We start from the raw sequence: 19,850 nt of genomic DNA on the forward strand, positions 1-19,850 counted from the left end.
TAGGGGGTGGGGGTTGTGTGTGCTGCCTTTCTGGAAGTCTGTCTGTAACATTCTTCTAAAGCCTTAGACAGGCAGGATCTTCCATCCATGTGGCGATGGTCAACCTAAGGTCTGTGGTGGGACTGATGCACAAGGAAGGAGGCCGGGGCGTTGGGTGCCTTTTGTATGGAACACCGGCACTGGTGGGACCTGGGACAGGCTGCCTGAGTGTCATTAGAGCCTCTGGCTCACAAGGGTGATGCACGCCCAGGTTTCCTCACCCCTGTGTGGCTGTGTTGTTTGGTGACAAAAGGTCTCCATCTAGTTCTTGTCTGTTGTCTATCAATCATCTATCATCTGTCTATCATCTCTTGTCCATCGTCCATCATCTATCTTCTGTCACCTATTTGTTGTCTGTGTGAAATGCAAGGTCAAGCCTTGAAGGATGTACACCAGATAAGACCAGAACCATCTCCAGGCTGTGCTGGCCACTTCTTTATACTTTCCTTCTGTTTTCTTTTAAAAGAATCTTTGAATTTCTTTTTGTAATCAGGAAAAAACTAAGCTGTCTCCATTTTTAAGAAGAGAACAAATGAAAACAACACACTGTCCCAGGCCAGGGCCCCAGAGAAACCTCACTCCGGGCTCCAGAGGTGTTGGTGGCTGGTTCCAGAGGGGCCAGACCTGCCCAGTGTTGCCCAGGACCAGGCATGGCCAGGTGGTGGCTTGTCAACGCCAGCCCAGACGAACAATGGAGCCTCGTCAGGTCAGCAGGGCCGGAAAGCAAGATGCTGTGTCAAGAGAGAGAAAAAACACACACAGTCACACTGGATCTGTGGGAAGTTCAAAACCAGGTGAAGCTGAGAAATAGTTGGTTCAAGGTCACAGAGAAAGCATAGAACTTTGGGAAAGAGTAAAGGGACGGTTGACCCAGGGGCCGCTGAGGTCCTGGGCATGTTCACAGCCCAAGGGGCTAATTAATGAACAGTCCGCATCATAGGGAGTTCACCATTTAAAATGAACAGCTGGGTCACCTAGAACACTCACCATGTTGTGTAGCTGTCGCCACTGCTGTTGTCACTTATTAAATTTACAGATGCACTTTATTTATTTTGTGGTTGTTATAGTTTACAATGAAGATAGGATTAAAATAGAAGGAGATCCATCAAAATATCAGCCGGGGCTCTTCTGGGTGCAGTGCGAGGCGTGCTTTTTTTCCCCCTCTGGTTTGTTTTTCTGTACTTCTCAGGCTGTTGACAGTGAGCACTTATTATTTTAAAGCTAAAGACCAAGACCAATCAACTATTTTCAGAGGAACTCCGAAAACAAACAAGGTGATTCTTCCTTAGGCCGAGCTGACACCTGTGTCCCTGATGTGTATCAGACATCCTGTTCCTTCCCCCCGGGCCTGGAGTTGGCACACCCCCCACCCCTCTAGCCGGAGGTGCCTGAATCTATCTGCTAGGATGACCCTGAAGTAGGAGAGAAATCTCTTCCAGGCTCAGGGATCCCTTTCCTGGATTCTCCGCTCCACGTCCTCTGGCCGACTTCCCATCACACTCATGTTTGAGAAACTCTTTTCGTTTCAGACTCTGGTTTTGATGGTTTTTGTTAACACGAGTTCATGAACTAGAACTGCAGGTCCCTGGGGAGCAGGTCAAGTTGTTTTTCTACAAGCTACTACCTCTTTCTCCCTCAACTTAACTTTGTTGTTCAAACCTTCTTATAACAACTCTGAGAGACAAACTTAAAAAGAAAGTTGAAATTCTCCCACGGTCTTACTGCTCCATCTAAATTGTGGCCCCTGCTGTTTCTATCCCCGCTCCCCCTAAACCTGGAAGCCTCTGCCTGGTGCACGCTGCTTCTGGGTGGCGGTAATACTATCTTATTTAGGCCTGTGTTCCAAGGCAGGGCCTTGTTCCTGGGCAGGGAAGTTCTCACAGTGGACTGAATCCCTGTGGGTTTTGCTGTTCCCTGCCCCACAAAGTGCTCTTGGGTGAGCCTCTGGTCTCAGTTTCCTAAATGAGTGTTATAGATTAGATTAGTATGGTTAACTCTCAGACGGTCATAACCTCTTTCTGCCCAAAGCCCTGAATCTTTCCCCACAATGCTCATTTATACAGATACATTTCAGGGTTTTGTGAACTTCTGAGTTAGATATCCTAGGATATCTCTGGCCTCCAGGGCTTCCTACCTTGGGGAGGGGACAGTTGAGCCTCTTTTTGTGACTCCAGACAGCAGATCTCAGATCCATTATTTTATGCCCGCCAGGTGCTGGGCTAAGCAGTTTCCAGAATTATCCCCCTGAATCCTTACATAACCCCGAGGGATGACTGTCACTGTCATCGCTTGCACATCACAGAGGAGCACACAGAGAAGACAGTCACCTGCACCACGTCATGCACTTAGAAAGTGGTGGAGTCAGGACTGGAACCTAGGCCTGTCTGGGCTCCAAGCTCAGGCTCTTCCCACAAGCTGTGATCCAACTCCGGGGGGAGTTAGCTTAATGACCTGCAAGGTCCTTCCATGCCAATAGTGCACCTGGGAAGCCCTCTAGAGTTCTTAAGGCACTTTCATTCCTGTCTATCCTTTCAATTGACTTCCCAGCAGTTGAGGTGGTAAGTAAGGTGCACAGGGCAGGTACTGACCCACATCTTAGTTGCCTGGGAGGGGACAAGGCTTAGAGACATTAAGGTAATGACAACGCCAAGGTCACCCTCATGTCAGCATCAGCATCAGGACCTAAGTGTTGAGTTCAGACACTGCACAGAGCTGCCAGGCGCCAAAGGTCTGTGTTTCTCATGGTTAGGATCTACCCACCCACCATCTGTCTGTCCATTCACCCATCTAATTACTGACCTATCCATGACCCCTCACTTTGCCTACTCATCTACCCATCCTTCAGTTTTCCAACCACCCATTTACCCATTCATCAATCATTCACCCAGGGCACACATCCATCTCTTCTTTCCTTCTTCCCTCATTCAGATTGTTTGTTGAGAGCCTTGCAGTTCCCAGGCACTGAGCTGGGGATAAGATGAACAGGGATAAGATGAACTGCAGACCAGGGAAGGAGCCACATCTCTTGCGGGCAACATCTTTCCCTTTGTCAGTGAAGGTCCTGGAAGGGGCAGCTGAGGCACGGGGCAGACAGACTAGAGTGGTGGCTGTTGAGTTCCTGCTCTTTTGGGCTCTAGGTCACTCTAGGTAATTTTAGCCCTTGACTAAAACGTGGGCTAAAATCTTGTATTTTTGGGGGGAGAAAGGGAGGAGTGAACAGCCTAGAAACAGTGGCTGTCCTTATCGTTACTTATAGAACAGATGGGTGGCAATGATCTTAAGTGGAGAGGTTTTTTAAAAAAGATTTATTTGAGAAAGAGAGAGAGAATGAGTGGGAGGGGTAAAGGGAGAGGGAGAGAGTATTTCATATAGATTCTGAACTGAGTGAGGAGCCTGACATAAGGGTCGACCTCATGACCCTGAGATCATGACCTTGAGATCACAACCTGAGCTGAAACTAAGAGTCAGATGCTTAACCCACTAAGCCACTCAGGTGCCCCTTAAGTGGAGAGTTTCTTTCAAGATTTTAAGAATGTAAGAGAAATGACATCTATGCAACTCACGATATTACTAATATAAAGAAGATCAGAATTAACCAAGTATGGGTACTGAAGAGTGAGGCTCCAGTAGCAATTTCTAACCTGTTTCAATGATTCAGTGATTGAAGCAGACTTTCTGGGAAGGGATTTGTGCACTTTTTCTTTTGCATTCCTCACAATGGACATAGGAGGTAGCAACTAATATGATCAATATTGACTAGATCACAATACGGGGAGAGGGAGTCATTGCCAAGGTATATTGTCATCTATGTGGCAGAGAAGTTTCTCAACCTAAGTCTTCCTACCTGTGCATACCAAGCTCTGAACTCCCATATAATTCTTTCTGTCCAAGGAACAGATAAAAACTCTCAAAGTTTATTCTGGTCTTCAGAGAGTGTTTCTTTCCTTCATAGCTGTCAATTCTGGACTAACCTTGCCCCACACTAATCTGTTTTCTTTGCAGGAAGCTTTTTATTACTATTTGCAGAAATTGCTTAAACTTTTGGTTTGAAATTTCTCACTCCTCTGTCTTCAACTGCCTTTAAAAGGCATTGCTTTCCTCCGATCTTCCTTGCCAAATGCCTGCTGCTAATTCTTCACCACCCCTGGAATACCTTCTTTTATTAATGGTCTAGCAACTTCCTTTCTGTTTCCTGTCTCTGTGTGGAGCTGGAGCTAGGACAGAGTTTCATGAATGTGGACAGGACCTGAGGTTTAGGGATGAGAATCCATGTTAGTATTGAAATGACCTCTTTCCATATACATTCTACCCATTGTACCACTGCCTAAGAGGGATGGCTCTCCATCTCTCCATTCATGTCATCCCAAATCGTGTACCTGGCCTATCACGGGTGTAGCAGGTAAGCGGGAAATATTTGCTGGATGTGAAGTGATTGGAATAAATATGCTTATTTAAGTGAGAAAACCCCCCCTTTTTTTTCAGAATCACACAATAAATGCATAATCTTTTTAGAAAAATCAGAAAAGTCAAATGTGCAAAATGGAAACCAAGATTATCTGTAGTTTCAGCCACAGTTGGCTCCAGCTCAGAGATACAGATATGGGTGTAATTATGGAAAAAGAGGCAGAGACACATGCTCACATATGTAACATCTTGTCTTGCAACCTCTTTGGGCTAACAGCATGTTCAAGACTTTAGATGCCTTTCAGGTCTTCCAAGACACCATTTTTAGAGGATCATTGATCTTAAAACAGTTTGTTGTTTCGTTTTCTGATTATAAAAGTAACACATGTTCTTTGAGAAATCAGAAAATACAGAAAAGAATAAAGAGGAAAATAAAACAAACATCTGCTCTCACTACCAGAGAGGTCTCCTGTTGGTATGTCAGTGTGTATGCCTCCAGATTTTCTCTGCATACAGTCATGTCCTTTTCACAAGGATGGGCTCAGACGAGACCTTTTCTTATCATCAGCCTGTCCCACTGTCCCCCACTGTGGAAGTGGCCCGTGGCACTTATCTGAGGCTGTTTGGAGCTGTGAACGTTAGGCTGTCTGAACATAGGACTGTTAGAAACAGGACTCTGGGATCAAATGGAAGTGCTTTAACAGGCCATGGACATAGGGGATGAATTTCCTCCAGAAAGGCTGGACTGTGTCTCCCTGAGTCCCCTTGGAATAATGGGGTCTTGGAAAGTCAGAATGCTTGTGCTCACCCACTGGTCCACTCACCTGTTCATTCTGCTGCTGGGAGGATCTGGGACTGGAGTTCCAGAGCTCCGGCCCTCCTTTGTGTGCTGATTCTCTTTGTGACGCTGGTCATCCCTTCCTCCCTTCCTTGGGGCCCTACTGGCAGTGGAGGACCACCACTGGGGGGTTCTGAGATCCCTTAGGCCTGGCCCTCCAGGATTCCAGGACTCAAGGTAGAGCTCAAGGAGGCAGCCAGGGGGCAGCACCATGACCTGGCCAGGGTTCGAAGGGGGCTGGGTTGGGGAGGGCTCTGCCACCCCCACCTGTGAGCTGCACAAACATCCGGTTACAGCCCTGAAACTGCCCCTGTCCTAGTCCCCAGCCACACCTGGCCCTGTTTGTCGCACATCCCACGCCCTGCTGGCTACAGGCTGGGTTTCTCTTCCCCTTACTTCTCTCTTTTGGTTACTCGGAGTTCTGGTTTCAGCCAACGTGGGGTTAACTTTAGCTTGGGGGTTCCCAGGGGTGGCCAGCTGTGGGCAAGGGAGCCACTTGTCTGACTCTCCTCCCCCACCAAGCTCCCACTCTGGGCTTCGCTGCCCCTGTAGATCCAGGGCCTCCCTGAGCAAACCCTGCATCCAGAAATCCTAGTTTCCTCCCAGTTTCTGATCCTTGGGGCTCCTCACCCAGCTCTCCTTAAGCAGAAAGGAAGGTTGGGGCCCAGCAAGGGGAAGGGAAATGCCCAAGGTCACACAGCATGTCAAAGGTGTCCCCTGGGCAAGAGCCCAGGAGATGACAGCAATAGCTGGGGGTTGCTGAGGGTCACCCTCGCTCAGGGAAGTCACAGGCATCGTCTTGAATCCCTACACCCACCCTGTGGGGGAGAGGTGAGTTATCTCCCCCCTGGTACAGATGAGGAAGTTGAGGCCCACAGAGGGGACGCAAATTGCCCAACGTTAAGGCAGAGAAAGCTTGTCTGTGGGTGGGGAGCCCTGCCTGCCTGACCCTAGGGCCTGGCCTTCCACCGCAGAGTTTCCCCGAGGCCTTTTGCCTGCTGGCCCTCCCTCCTCTCAGCCATGGGGTGGAGGGACTCTCACTGGGGTCTGCAGTCCTGGCTCAGCTTGACATCCACTCTTGCCCTCCTTTCTGCACCCCTGAGAGGGAGTTGGGGCTGCAGAATGATAGAATCAGATCACACCATGTGAGCATGTCTGGTGCCTGGCAGAGGGCAGCTCTCCACACAGTGCACCCCTGTGTGAGCTCAGGCGGGCCCCATCTTCTGCTGGCCTCAGTCTCCCCATCCATCAGATGGGAGGCCCCAGGCTGGGAGTCGCAGGAGCTGCTCTGACTCACTCTGGGATATTAACCCTTTTGAGCCTCAGTTTCCCTACTGGTGAAATGGGATGATGATCCTGGCTGGCAGCTTCACAGAATCCCTGAGGGGCTCAGCTGAATACCATGTGCCCCATGTTTCATAAGTGCTACAGCGACAATAAGTCACTCACTAGGGTCTTAGGGATCAGTTGCTTTTGCAACCAAAGCTCTAGTCAGTGCTGAGGCCTTCAGGGCTTTGCCCCTGCCCTTCTGCTAGGCTCTGGGACTCTGGACACTCCAGCCCATTGGCCGGCTCAGCATGTATGTTTTGTCTCTTGCCCTTTCTGTCCCTGGCCTAAGGCACTGACCACTCCTCCACCCCAGAGAACTCCCGCATGCCCCTGGGACCCTGCCCCAGCCTGTTTCTCAGCATCCTTGGTGCGTCCCTTCTCTGCCCAGTGGTCACTGTCTGATTCTCCTTCCTCCCCACGGCAGAATCCAGCCATGTGGCACAGAATCCAAGGGCTTTCTGGGTGGTGAACAGGATGGCAGGCCAGGTGGCATGGGAGACAGGAGGTTAAGGTCTTCAAGGTGGAGGGGTCAGGGGGCTTCAGTGGAACTAGAGAGCACCAGCTGAGGGGTGCTACTGTTCCCCTCTGCACCTTTGCTCATGCTGCACCCCCCAGGATGCTCTCCCTGCCTCTGTCCTTCTAGCCCTGGGGGTCTAGCTCCCAGGCCCTGTTTTGAGGTTACAGAAGTTGTTGCTGCCACCAGACCACATTTGCTTACTGTGCATGACCCCCAGAATCCCCAACTCCCTGTCTTCTCTACTAATGTTTGTAGGGGAGGAGAGTCTCATCTGCACTGTGAACTCCAGGTTGGGCAGGGATGAGTGTCCGATGTCCTAGCTTCACCTCCAGGACCTGACCAGGGCCAGGCATGTATGTGTCTGTTGAGGGGCAGGTGAGGGGTGATGTGAGTGAACAGTGGTTGATGAGCTGATTGGCCATGGCTGGGGTGAGGGCCACACTCCCTTGGTGTTGTCAGCAGGGGCACTTGCCCCGGGGCCTGCCCATGGGACACTTCATATCTCATGTGTCAGGTGACATGGTGTTATGGCTGAGGCCAGTAGGCCTGGCTCCTGGCTTCCCTGGGCTGGGGGAGTTATTGGTGGTGCCCCCCACCAGAATGAGCTGGTGGAACGGATTTGTCATTTTTGGGCGTAACTGTGCTGGGTACTGGGTTCCCATCCCCCACTCCCACCAAGACCTCAGAGCCCTGGAATGTCCTGGGAGCCTCTTTGATTATGGAAGGATGGGGCAGGGGTAAGAAGAGAATAGGGGAGGTCAGCCTGGAGGGTAGATCAAGAAGGTCTATAATGGGGGTGGCAGGGAGCTTGGGGAGTTTGGTCACCCACTAGGTAGGGGGCCATCAGGCCTTACCATGCTGGCCCACATTAGCCCTTAGCATCTAGCCCTAGCTCCCAGTACAGGGCCGGATTAGGCAGTGAATTGTACCTGAAGCCCCTCTTCCAAAGATGAAGCAAGTACACTCCAGGTCTCACTTTGATCTTGGCTAGACCAGTCCCACCCTTCTTGGGACACAGAAAGCTGAGAACCCCTCACAGGCCAGGCCCCAGAAAACCTTTGTGGATGGATGGGTGGATAGATGATGAATGGATGGACAGATGAACAAATGGATGTGTGGATAGACAGATGAGTGACTGACCAATCTGAGGTCCTGACTACTGAGGAAGGACCCCATGAGTTCTCTTGAGGGGCAGCTGTGCTTCCAGGCTACCCAGACTCGGGGCTCTCAGAACAGCAATCATGAGGGTCTATGTCCCGATTTCCCTGTACTTGGCCCAATCCCTAGATTTCCAGGTCTGGGAGCAGCAGGTGAGGTGTGACCCAGTGTCCCACATCCAGCCCTGACCAGCCAGGCCTACTCAGGCCTCCTCTGAGTGACAAGTGTCTGCCTGTGTCCCATGGTCAGAGGCAGCTCCATGAGTGGCACCTAAGAAGGTTCATGGGGCATCCCAAGACGAGTCAGGATTGACATGAACACAGTATTCTAGAACAGAATACTGCTCCTGACTGTTTACTGTGATCTCAAAACTTGCCTACCTCAGGCCTGGGCACAGGGGCTTAGGTGGCCTTGATATTGGGATGTACGGCCCTTCTCCAGCTGGGCTTGTGGAATCTTCTGGAGCTGGAACCCCTGCCCTGGAGGCACCTGCTACTGGGGCTAAGGCCGGTCTGGGTTTCCCCAGCTATTTTGGGGATCGCGGACTCTTGGTTTCACCAGGCCAGCTGCACTGGGGTGAGGGCCTGTGGGGAGACCAGCTGCGGGCCTGGGTGCTGGCCTGAGGCTGGCTGGAATTGGAACAGCCCAGTAATAACGATAATCAACCACAGAGACAAACAAAACACACCCATTTTCCATGATTGTCAAACCCCTCCCTCAGGGGTGAGGTTCCATTATTGTCAACCAGGCTGCACAGAAGGGAAACTGAGGACCCCAGCAGCTAATTCTAACTATAGGGACCCGGCCCCCAGTCAGGGATCCTCCTAGCCCCTGGCCTCTTCCAGCCGCGTGGTTGGGAGACTCCGGCCAGATGCCGCCTGGCAGCTTTCACTCCACTTTATCTTCTTCAAGGCACAAACCCTGTCTCCTGGGCCACACCGTTCATGTACCTGTTAGGCTTGCTTCCATCTCCCCCAAATGTGAGTGCTCCGAGCAGGGCCACGCCTGCCTTGTCCTTGCTGTGGGCCTGCACATAGTAGGTGCTCAGGGAAGAGATGCTGAGCAGGTGAATTTGCTCTGGGTTGTGTCTACACTGAAGCCTCATCCATGCTGGGCGTCGGTCCACACGAGAACTGAGTTGGAACCCCTGTCTGACTAGGAGCCCTTGAGGATGGGGCCTCCCAGATGGTCTCGGGTCCCACCTTCTCCAGCCTGCTCTGCCCTGCGGCCCCAGGACCAGCACCCCTTCCCTCAGAGAGCTGCACTCTACTGTCTGGCCCATGGCAGTCTTTCTGTCCTCTGCTGGGAGTGAGGCCTCGTCTCGCCGCAGCTTTCTTTGTCCTCCCAGGGTGGTCAGGAGAGCCTATATCTCCCCATGAAGGATGGGCATCTAGTGAAGACACATGGCTGGTCCAGTCTCCGGACCACAAAGCACTAGGCACAGTGGTGGCTTGGTGGACCCTCAGTGTCCATTAACCCTGACATCAGATGTCCCTGGGCTGGATGCTGAGGAGCAGGAGGGACCTGGGGTGTCCCAGGTCCACTTTGAGCAAGTCAAGAGTGCTCATGTGGCTGCAGGAAGAGGGTGTGACTACAAGGGGAAGGGGGTCCCCCAGTGGGTCATGTTGACCATCAGCTACTCTGTCCCCAGTGTGGACACAGGGGTGTCTGATGACCCCAGCTCTGTGACGCTGGCCACAGGAGCCACCCAGCCCTGTCCCTTGTCCCTGTTCTGGTTTCCCAAGACATTTCTCCTGGATTCCAGGTCTCCTCACAGCCTGGGCTGGTGTGAGCTCACACCCGGGGGCTCTGGGTGGGGCCTGCAGAGACCAGGAACCACCGGCTGTGGCCCCTTGTGAGGTCATCCTGGCAACTGCCGGTCCCATCGTGGTGCCCCTGTCAAGGCTGGCTCACAGAGCCCTGGATGGTGCAGAGCTGTGGGTGTGTCTCACGGCTGACTTTGGGGCCTGGAGCTGGCCTTGACCCCCCATTTTAACTCATTATAAGGAGCATCATTCAGTAGTTCAGCAAACAGCTATGAGCTCAGATGATCAAAATTTATCATTCAAACTGGGACATTTCTGGAAGTGGTTGCTATTAATAATCACACTGGAACACAGACCGGAACTGGGAATGTCCAGGGAAATCCAGGATGCGGGTCCCCCGCACTACCCCACCCCTCACTAGGCACAGGTGTTCTGTTCTTGGGGGTGACTGTCCCTTATGGGGTTCTTGGGGGCGACTGTCCCTTATGGGGTTCTTGGAGGTGACTGTCGATTATGGGGTTCCTGGCCAAATAAGGTTTGCCATAATCCCAAGTGATCAACTAGCTTTTTAGAAAAACTGGCCCTTACCTTCTGTGACATTTGTGGTCATCGGCAATTGCTCAAGGTGTCTGAATGGGAGCAGAGGTTCCCCCAGATCACTCTAGAGGGAGCGAGGCCTCATAAAGGGATTGTGGGCAAGATGCCTCTGGGGACGTTGCCCAGCAGTGTGTTTGGGAAAGACCCCGCCAGCTCTGGTTTGAGACATTCCCGTGTGTGTGGCCAGGGTTACTGTTCCTCCCCAAAGAGCCGTTCAGGAGCCACGTGGGGGAGGTTAGATGCGGGATCACACAGGAGCATGCAGAACCAGGGTGGGGGTTGGGAGGGCACAGAGGCCCTGGAGAGGACACTGCTGTGTGGGAAGGGAGGGAGGGTGAAGGGGAGCCCTCTCTGAGATGTGGACTGTCACTGTGCTATGTTGTGTGTCACTAAGCCAATGGGCTCTCCAGTGGGGAGCTGACTGTTTGACGCCCCTTGAAACTATATTTTCTAGGTGCCTAGAAACCCAGGTTTGGATCTTGTGTTGGGAAATGAGGGTTTCTTGGTAGTGTCTATGTCTCCATAAAACACAGGCTGGGGTCACACCCTATTCCCACTGCTGCTAGACTCAGTGAATACTGGGGGGTGGAGGAAGAGGGTGTCCTCTTGTCTAGGCTTGGCTGGGCAGCAGTATCTTGGTGCCTGTGCAGGCTCAGAGGGGGGCTGGGCAGATAGGTGAGTCACTTAGCTCAGCTCAGCAGGAGCCCTGGGCTCTCCCCATACTCTGAGCAGTCACCTCTCCTCCCCCTTCCCCAGGGCCCAGATCTGACACCTCTCCTTCTCCTCCCTCCCCTCCCCAAGAGCCCTCAGCAGTCTCCTCCCTCCCCTCCCCAAGAGCCCTCAGCAGTCTCCTCTCCTACCCTCCCCCAGGGCCCAGAGCTAACACCTCTCTATCTCCTCCCTCCCCTCCCCCAGGGCCCTCTGCAGTCCTCTCCCTCTCCTACCCTACCCTAGGGCCCAGAACTGACACCTCTTTTCCCCCATCCCCCCAGGTCCCTCTGCCCTCCCCAGCCTGAGGCTATTCTGGGCTCTGTCTTTTGGGCTGAGAAGTCACAGCCTCCCTCCCCCATCTGACTCAGTCCCAGTCCTGTCCTTCAGCCCAGGCCTCCAGTAGGAAGGAAGCCCCAAGGGAGGGGGCTGCCCTGGGTCCTACAGCTAGGCAGACAGGGCCAGGTCAAGCCCCCTCCTGGGACCTGTCCCTCTTCTCCATCCTGCGTGGACTTGCCTGCCTGGTGCCCCAGGGCCATCACTCCTTCCAGGGAGGGATGACCCTGCTCTTACCTGGGCAGGGCAGCCCCAGTGCAACCCTCATGCTCAGTGACCTTCAGTGAAATGGGCTACGACAGTCCTAACAGGGACATCAAGTGTCCATGAAGAACTGTGGTGGCATCCTGCTGATGTTTCTGTTGGTTCAATCTTAAGTGAGCAGAATCTGCTGCATCAGATCCTCCCTGGGCTGGGAGCTGATGTGGGGGCTCAGGGATGAGGTTGAGGTCAGTGGCAGTCTACACAGCTGTTTCCCCCAGCATATGAGCTCTTCCTGGGCACGGGGTCCTGGTCCCTTGCACTCAGCCCTGACCCACAGCAGTGCTCACTGAGGGACTGTTGAATGAAGGAGGGTGTGAATGAATGAATGACATATCATATTGGGCTGAGCTCCTGTGGAAAGAGCCGGGGGAGCAGGTCAGCAGCAACCAGCCATGTGACCCTGGCAGTGCCCCTGACCATCTACCACCAGAGCCTTAGTTCTCTCATCTGTGAAATGGGTACATAGCACTTGCCCCTGCTTTGCTTTCTGGATTCAGAGAGTCCTCCCATGACTCCCCTCCTGCCCGCTTCCTACCCACCCTCAGTCAATGTAGAACGAAGAATTCAGGTCCCACAGAGCCTTCAGGATGCCTCTGATTTCTGGAGGTTGTGGGGTTCTATATGCTTAGCACCTTTTCTTGGTCTGATGCAGGCATGGCCTCCTCAGAAGACACAGTGGCTTCAGGCTGGGGATCCCTGGATATTCGCAGGACCCAGGCAGGCACAGCTTCCTGTCTGGCATGGGGTGGGGGGAGGTATGGTGACCTTGGGTCAGGAGGCCTGGGTATCTTCCATGTGTGTGACCCTGACCAGCTCTGGGAATGTCTGCCTCCTCAACCTTAAGGTGTGTTTGTGGGGGCGGGTATTAGCACCTGCCTGGGGGGTGGTCTGGGAATTACACCGGTCACGCATGTCAGACATCAGTGCCAAGCTTCCCCAGAAGCAGCGCTCAGCCAGGGGGTCACCGTCCATATGGCCAGTGGGCTAACATCTCGCGGGGGGGCAGTCCCACCACAGGGCAGCAGTCATGGGGAGCCCCAGTGACGTTAGCCCGGCATCCGGTTAAGGGTTTGTGGGATGAAGGGAGGTACGGCCCCCACCTCGGGGCATCCCGCATCTCTGAGTCCCGCATCACTCTGCTGGAGCAGGCCACCACCATCCAGAGTGAGGTCAGCAGTCCGGTTGTGTGGTTGACCCCAAGGCCAGGCTGGGAGATTGGGTTGGTAAAAAAACGAGACCTTTTTAGATCCATTTCATGGCTTACAGAGAGAAAGAGTAGCTGCAGGGGCCAGCTGCCCGCGGCCCTGATGGGTGACAGCAGAACAAAGCGGGTGGAAGAGGATGGAAGATAGAAAGGAGGACTCATGAGATGGGCCTTGGTGGCCTGAGGATTTCAAGACGGTAAGAATGGTGTGCAGTCCTCAAGTCCGCCCGGAAGTTCGGCAGAGAGGAGGATGGTGATGAGACCCTTGGATCAGGGCACTTGAGGGCCATTGGTGCCCTGGCAAATGCAGGGGACAGGTGGGGGTGACAGGAGACCCTGGTTTGAGACAGGGTCAAGGGGTACATGGACCCCTGGAGGTGGGGGCAGAGGAGAGGTAGGTAGCAACAGGACAGAAGGTGGCATCCAAGATGCATTGTGGGGGTGGGAGAAAGAGTAGGTTTATGGCCAAGGGGACAGGAGAAGGTGACGGGCAGGTGGATTGGCCCGGCTGTGCCTTCCTGGAGGATCAGAGCATGCATGGGGGTGGGGTGCTTGAGGGGGAGACTGGGGCTCCAGATGGTCTACTCTGGAGTGACCAAGTGCCTTTGAAGCTCCTGGGGGTGCCCGATAACTGAGGGAGGTCAGAGGTCAGAGGCCCTGACGGAGTCCCCGGTGACCCAGCTTTAGGGGGGCTTTCCCACACAATCTGTTAGAGGATGGGTTCACACACAGACGCCCCATTAATTTCTGATTGGGAAATAGAATCCTCAAGAGTCTGTTGGCTCAGAGATGGGCCATCTCTGAGGCCAGGCATTTCATTACTTCCGGCTTACTTCTTCCCCCTGGGATCATGTCTGTGGTCCTGTCATGGCCATTGGCAGGGACAGTGGCTCCTCACATGGAGATGTGGAGGCCTGAAAGCTGGTGCTGGGCCTAAGAGATAGCTCGCTGATGGAGATGGAGCAGGGGGCCCCGAGGCAGCCCTGACTATTGGCCATCAGTGCTGCAGCCAGACTAGGTAGGGCCAGGGGAAGGGGACTGGAGTGACATGCAATTGCAGTGACCTCAGGGAAGAGTGTCACTAACATTTCATTGAGGGTTGGGTGGGAAAGTTTTTGGGAGGTGGGTCCCACAGGGCAAAGCACCATGCTCCACTACCCCCATCTCCACCCAGCCCCGTACTTCCTCACAGGGTGTCTGTCCATCCTGGGGTCTGAAGGTTCTAGAAGTCCCGTCTCCTCTGCTGGACGCCCCTCTCCACCTTCCCCGGGAGCTACAGGGACATCTCACATCTCCAGACGTAATCCTGGAAGGCAGCTATGCTCACCACTATACCACCAATGCCCACTTCCAGACATAACCCTGGAGGAAACGGGAGCTCCGGAAGGTCCTCAGCAGGAAAGAGCAGGGGTGGAAGTGGACTGAGGTGGGGGTGGTGGTCAAGAACCGAATGGAAAAGCAGCCCAGTGACCTCACCTGTCAGGGTGTGTTCTGTCCTGGCTTCCTACCTGGAGAATGCCACTTGAGTCAATGGGGCCTTTTGACAGCTTGCCCTGAAGCAGCCACTCTGGTTGGCACCGGACCCCCTTCCTCTGGAACCCCATACCAGGAGTTTTGTGTGTTTTTCCCTCAGGAGATCATCCCCTGACTGAAGGCGTTACAGATCCTGATGGGCAGCAGCTGGGACAAGGGAGTTGGGGGATTGAGCTGGAGAAGCCAACTGCCAAGGACTGATGCTTTTGGTGCTAGAAACAACCAACGTGAGCCCTGCTGTGACCCTCACCTCCCAGAACTGAGCTTGAAGTGGGGCCTCCAGGGGGAGGGGACCCTCTCTTGGCTCCTCCCCCAAGCGCCCTGACCCTGATTTTTGACCCAGAGGAAGGTGAAGGGGCGTGAGGACTCCAGACACTCTGACTCAGGCTCTGTTTTCCTCGGTCCTTCGTTGGCCCCCATAACTCTATCCCGTGAGGCCGTGGGTCCCGGGACAGGGACCTGAGTTCAGAGGGGCTCAGAGCTCTCCAGGGAGGTAGCTGGACAAATCAGGAGGGCCTGGCTGAGGTGGACAGGGAGCTGACAGTGGCCTGTGACCTGGGGTCAGGAGCCGAGATCTGGAGTAGGTAGTGATGGGGTGTCCAGGTTGACTCCCTGCTGTGACCTTGGGCAAGTCACTCAGGGTCTCTGGGCCTTGGTGTCTCCATTCTTAGGACAAGGAGTATAATAGGCTCTTTCTCCAAGGGTAGAAGGCAGTGATAGGTAAGGCCTAGAGAGCATTTAACTGGGGACCACCTGGAAAGAATGCCCCAAAGCCGTAGCCAAAATCAAAGTCCTTTTCCTGTAACCCCAGGAGGAGAAGGGAGAGCCTGGGCTAAGGAGGCCCCAAGAAGGGGAGAGCCTGGGCTAAGGAGGCCCCAAGAGTGGCCCAGACTGAGCAAGATGCAGGGAGAGAAAGGAATATGGAAGAAAGTTCCCAGACGCCCAGGAAATGGGGCAATGGAGTTATAGTCAGCTGAATAAGGCCCCCAGAGGTGTCTACCTATTAACTCCCAGAATATAGTTTTTTACCTGGCAACAAGCGTTTTGCAGATGTGCTGGAATTAAGGACCTTGTGGTGGGGAGGTGATCCTGGATTATGTGGGTGGCCCCAGGTAGAGTCTTTCTCAAAGAAGAGGGAGGCAGGGAGTCAGAGAGAGAGAGGAGTTGTGGCTGTGGAAGCAGAGGTTAGAGAGAAAAGGAGAGAATTGAAGATGCCACTGCAGCTTTGGCAAGAGGGAAGGAGGTGTCACAAGCCCAGGAATATGGTCATAGATTCTCCCCTGGAACCCCCAGAAGGAGCGGCCCAGTGATACCTTGATTTCTGCCTTTGGGACCTGTTTCAGACCTCTGACCTCCAGATCTGTAAGATAATAAGTGTGTGTTGTTTTCAGGAGCTAAGATTGTGGTGATTTGTGACAGCAGCCACAGGGAATGGACTCAAGGAGCCAAGGGAGCAACTTACCCAGGACACTCAGTGCGGCCACCACTGAGTGGTGACATGCCTGGCCCACCCCCCGTAAAGCGTCCCCAGAGTGCAGAGGGGGGAGCGGGAGCCCAGGGGCCCAGCAAGAAGGGCTGTGGGTGCTGGGGCCGGGTCTACTCACCACCCCTCATGTCTGAGAGTGGCCAGAACCCCAGGTCTCCGGAGCCTCACAGCACCACCCAGAACATTCCCAGATGGACTCTGCTTTCCCCAGTGATTTCCAGGGTTGAATGGAGAGAATTCTGAATAAGTGATGCTTCCCCTGGCCCCCAGAAGATGGTGGGTGACTTTCTGAGCCTCACACTTGGAATAGTACCTCATCTTTCTTTGGCAGAGCTGGGGCACAAATGGGGAGTGGTCATAGGCCCGGGAGTAGCCAAGGGGCCATCAGGCAGAGTGGGTGTGGGTTGGGCCTGCAGTGGGTGTGGGGCGCTGGGACTTGGCTCCAGGGGGTCCATTCTAGATCCAGGGGCAGGAGCTTGCCTGGTGGGCATGCACTGGGCCGAATCAGGGGACTGTAACTAGGTAACCACCCCCGCCCCACAGGACTCTGGTGACCTGGTGGTAATGGAGACAGGAACAAAGGGGGTTCTCCATGCAGAGGCAGCGGAATCGTCCTCAAGGTCATTGATGTATCCTGAGGCAGCTGGAGGGTTATCTGTGTGTGTGTCTGAGCCCAAGTACCATCCCTGGGGAGGCCTCGGGTGAAACAGATTTCCACTTTTTATTATGGTACAAGATACTGGCCTTGACATTGAGACACCGGTTTCCCTTCAGCAGGGTGTCTTTCTCAGAGAAATTGTGGGTTACCTATTTCCCTCCTTGAGCTGGTTCCTGGAGAGCTCAGAGCTTTTGCAGATGCCCAAACCTCCCAGCAGGCCTTATGTGCAACACTTTCTTCCTGGCTTCCTTCTATTCCTCTTAAATCGCTGAACCTGTCATCCGGTGAGGAATTCAAGTGGCCCCCAGATTCAAGAGCCTGTGAAACCGAGCTACTGGAGTGTCCTGGACCCTATGGGTGGTCCAGCCTGAGGGAGCCACAGGGAGGCGGTGAAGTGGACAGAAGCTGAGCTGGGCAGGGTGGGCGGAGGAGGGCATAGGGGGACAAAGGCCAGGAGCAGAGGGGGCCCAGATCAGAGCAGGGTTTCCAGGTTGAGGAAAGAGAGGACACCAGGGTGTGGAGGGTCCCCACAAGGTCAGGGAGGTAGAGCTTATCTGAAGGTCATAGCCATGGCCCCTCCGACCAGAGAGATAGCTAGGAATGGGCATGGTTCTGTGCTGGAGGAGGAATGGTGGAAGGAGAGGACAGAGAGACAGAGATTCTAGTGACCAGACTCCTCATATCCTGAGAGATGCCCCAAGGAGAGTGTGGGCTGCTCCTCTCAGGCTACTTTCCTACCTCGATCTCATGCACGTCACCCTGAGAATCCTGGAGAGGATGCTAATCAAGTATGAGACCCAAAGAAATTAGCAGAGAGCATGATTTCTGATTGACAAAAGGACATTTTACTGAGAGCTGATTGGGTGCCTGGAGCAGGGCTGGGGATGACAGGCGTGAGCCTTGGCAAAAGCCCTCCAGGCCTGTTGGGTGCATCCCAATGCTTCCGTTGGGGGAGCCCTGGCACCCTCTCTTTAGTCTCAGTCCCTCTGCAGGTTCACCTGTCCTCATCCCACCCCTGAGCCATCCCAGCCCTGAGCTGTCCTGTTCCTGGCTTGTATCAGCCTTGAGACCTTAGAGCTCCTTGAGAAATCCATCTGTCCTCCAGCATTGGTCTGCCTGAGATCTCCCCCAGGTAACTCTCCCTAGTGTCTTCATGCAGGGTTTCTGTCTGTCTAGCTTGGTCCTTCTGTCTTTAACATGGTGTCTGTCTTTCAGGCTCTCCTCCCTTCCCAGCCAGTGAGACCCCAGGATTCCAGAGAGGATCTTAGCCATTAGCCTGAAGACCACTCGGGGTGGGACATGGTCCACACAAGAATGGTAAACATAGGAAGGAGCAGAGGGTGGGCTGTCCTGTCCTGCTGGCCTGTCTTCTATTCTGGAATATTCTCTTGGCTATTCTGGGTAAGAATGAAACTACCCCATGAAGAAAATTGAAGATTCCTTCTAATCCAGAGGCCAGTGGGGATGGTCAACTGGAGAAGCAGATCTGAGTCCCAGCGACGAGGGCAGGAAGGGGTCACAGGAACTGGCTCATCCTGTACCCACTGGGTGCTGCAGAGCGGGAATAGGCTACAGGGGGTGAGATGGCCAGACAAAAAGTGAACTTTCCAGAATGCCAGAGCATTCAGACCCCAATCAGAGTCAGGACAGAAAGGAGAGAAAAATGCCCCCAAATTTGACTCTGGTCACGAAAGAGAGAATGGGGGAGACTCACCTAGGACAATCACCTGGATCCCTCTGCAGAACATATAACACAGTGACACAGCCTGGAACACAAACCCTCTGTCGCCCCAGGCAGCATACGGCCACCCCGCCAAACCCAGGCCCACCTGCAGCTGCTTGGGAGGCTCAAGGTCCAGCCTCCTCCTTGTGGGGGCTGGTCTGGCCATTGGGAGCTTGAGAGGGGGCTCCCTCCCCACCCGCATCTTCAGGTCCTTGTCGGGGGGTGAGCTTCCCACCGTTCCGAGCCATGGAGGGTCAGCGGGGAGTGTCTGAGTGACATATCCCATCCCAGGTAGCTTCCCGGAAGGAGCTCTGTGTGTGGCTCAGCTTGCTTGGGGAATGCCACCCGGGAGAGCCGACAGACCTGTTTCCAACACAGACATGATGGGGCCTGTGCCTTTGGCTGAGCGGAGGCCCATGGAGTCTTCTGTATGCCACCACACGTGGCATACACTTAGACACGTGCCTAACCTGGCCATGTGTGCAATAGCAGACATGCGTGTGTACTAGCATGTGCATGTGACCTGACCATGTGTGTGCACGTGTCCAGTCTGTGGGACACAGAGCTGGGTCCCGAGGTCCTGAGGTAGCTCCTAGCACAGCAGTCTTCCTGGTTCTCAGGGCCCATTGCCAACTCCTAAGAAGATGAGCCGGCTCATGGTTCACAGTTGCCCAGCACACACTCCAGAATGTAAACTTGATGTTGAACTCATGGCCCCAGTGACTACCCATGGTCATTTTGGTTTAGTGCTTGTGGTGGGGTCAGTGGTGGATTGGCCTCCCAAGGACCCTGAATACAGTTGGGACCCAATGACACGTGTGGGAGGAGGAGGAGTTCTCAGTGGCAGTGTGAGATTGAGTGACTAGGGTCCAGGGACTGAGGGTCTAGTACTGAGTGCGACAGAGACGTCTGTAGGTAGGGCACAGGACAGTGTTCCTGGGGAGGCAGGAGCAGGGGGTAACAAGGAAGGGTGAATGCTCTAGGCTGACAATGCTCCCTCTGCCCTCTTCCCTTTAGGATGGCGGACCGCAGTGCTCCCAGAGATAAGGGTGGAGCCACAGGGGCCAGAACAGAGCACACGTAGGACCCAGCACGACCCTGGCAGACAGAGGAGGAGTTTTAGTCATCCCAACCATTGCCTGCCTCTCGGGTCAGAGCTAAGGGGTAGAAACCCAGCCAAAACATGGAAATGAGGGAGACACAAAGAAAGGAGAGTAGACATCTCGGGAAAGAGCTAGTCCCTGATGGGGAGGCCCAAGGTCCAGAAAGGAGATCACACATTATCCAGGA

The 19,850-nt window shown here is 53.9% G+C and overlaps 1 long non-coding RNA gene across 1 annotated transcript; it reads right to left on the bottom strand.

Moving 5' to 3' along the window:
• Positions 1-652: 652 nt before the first annotated feature.
• Positions 653-19,725, bottom strand: LOC125082629 (uncharacterized). Its single transcript, XR_007122026.1, has 3 exons — positions 19,620-19,725; positions 2,452-2,454; positions 653-663 (listed from the first exon to the last, which is right to left on the bottom strand). It is a non-coding gene; the product is annotated as an uncharacterized LOC125082629 (long non-coding RNA).
• Positions 19,726-19,850: the final 125 nt, after the last annotated feature.

This window comes from Lutra lutra, chromosome 12 (genome assembly GCF_902655055.1).
Source record: "Lutra lutra chromosome 12, mLutLut1.2, whole genome shotgun sequence".
NCBI lineage: Eukaryota > Metazoa > Chordata > Mammalia > Carnivora > Mustelidae > Lutra > Lutra lutra.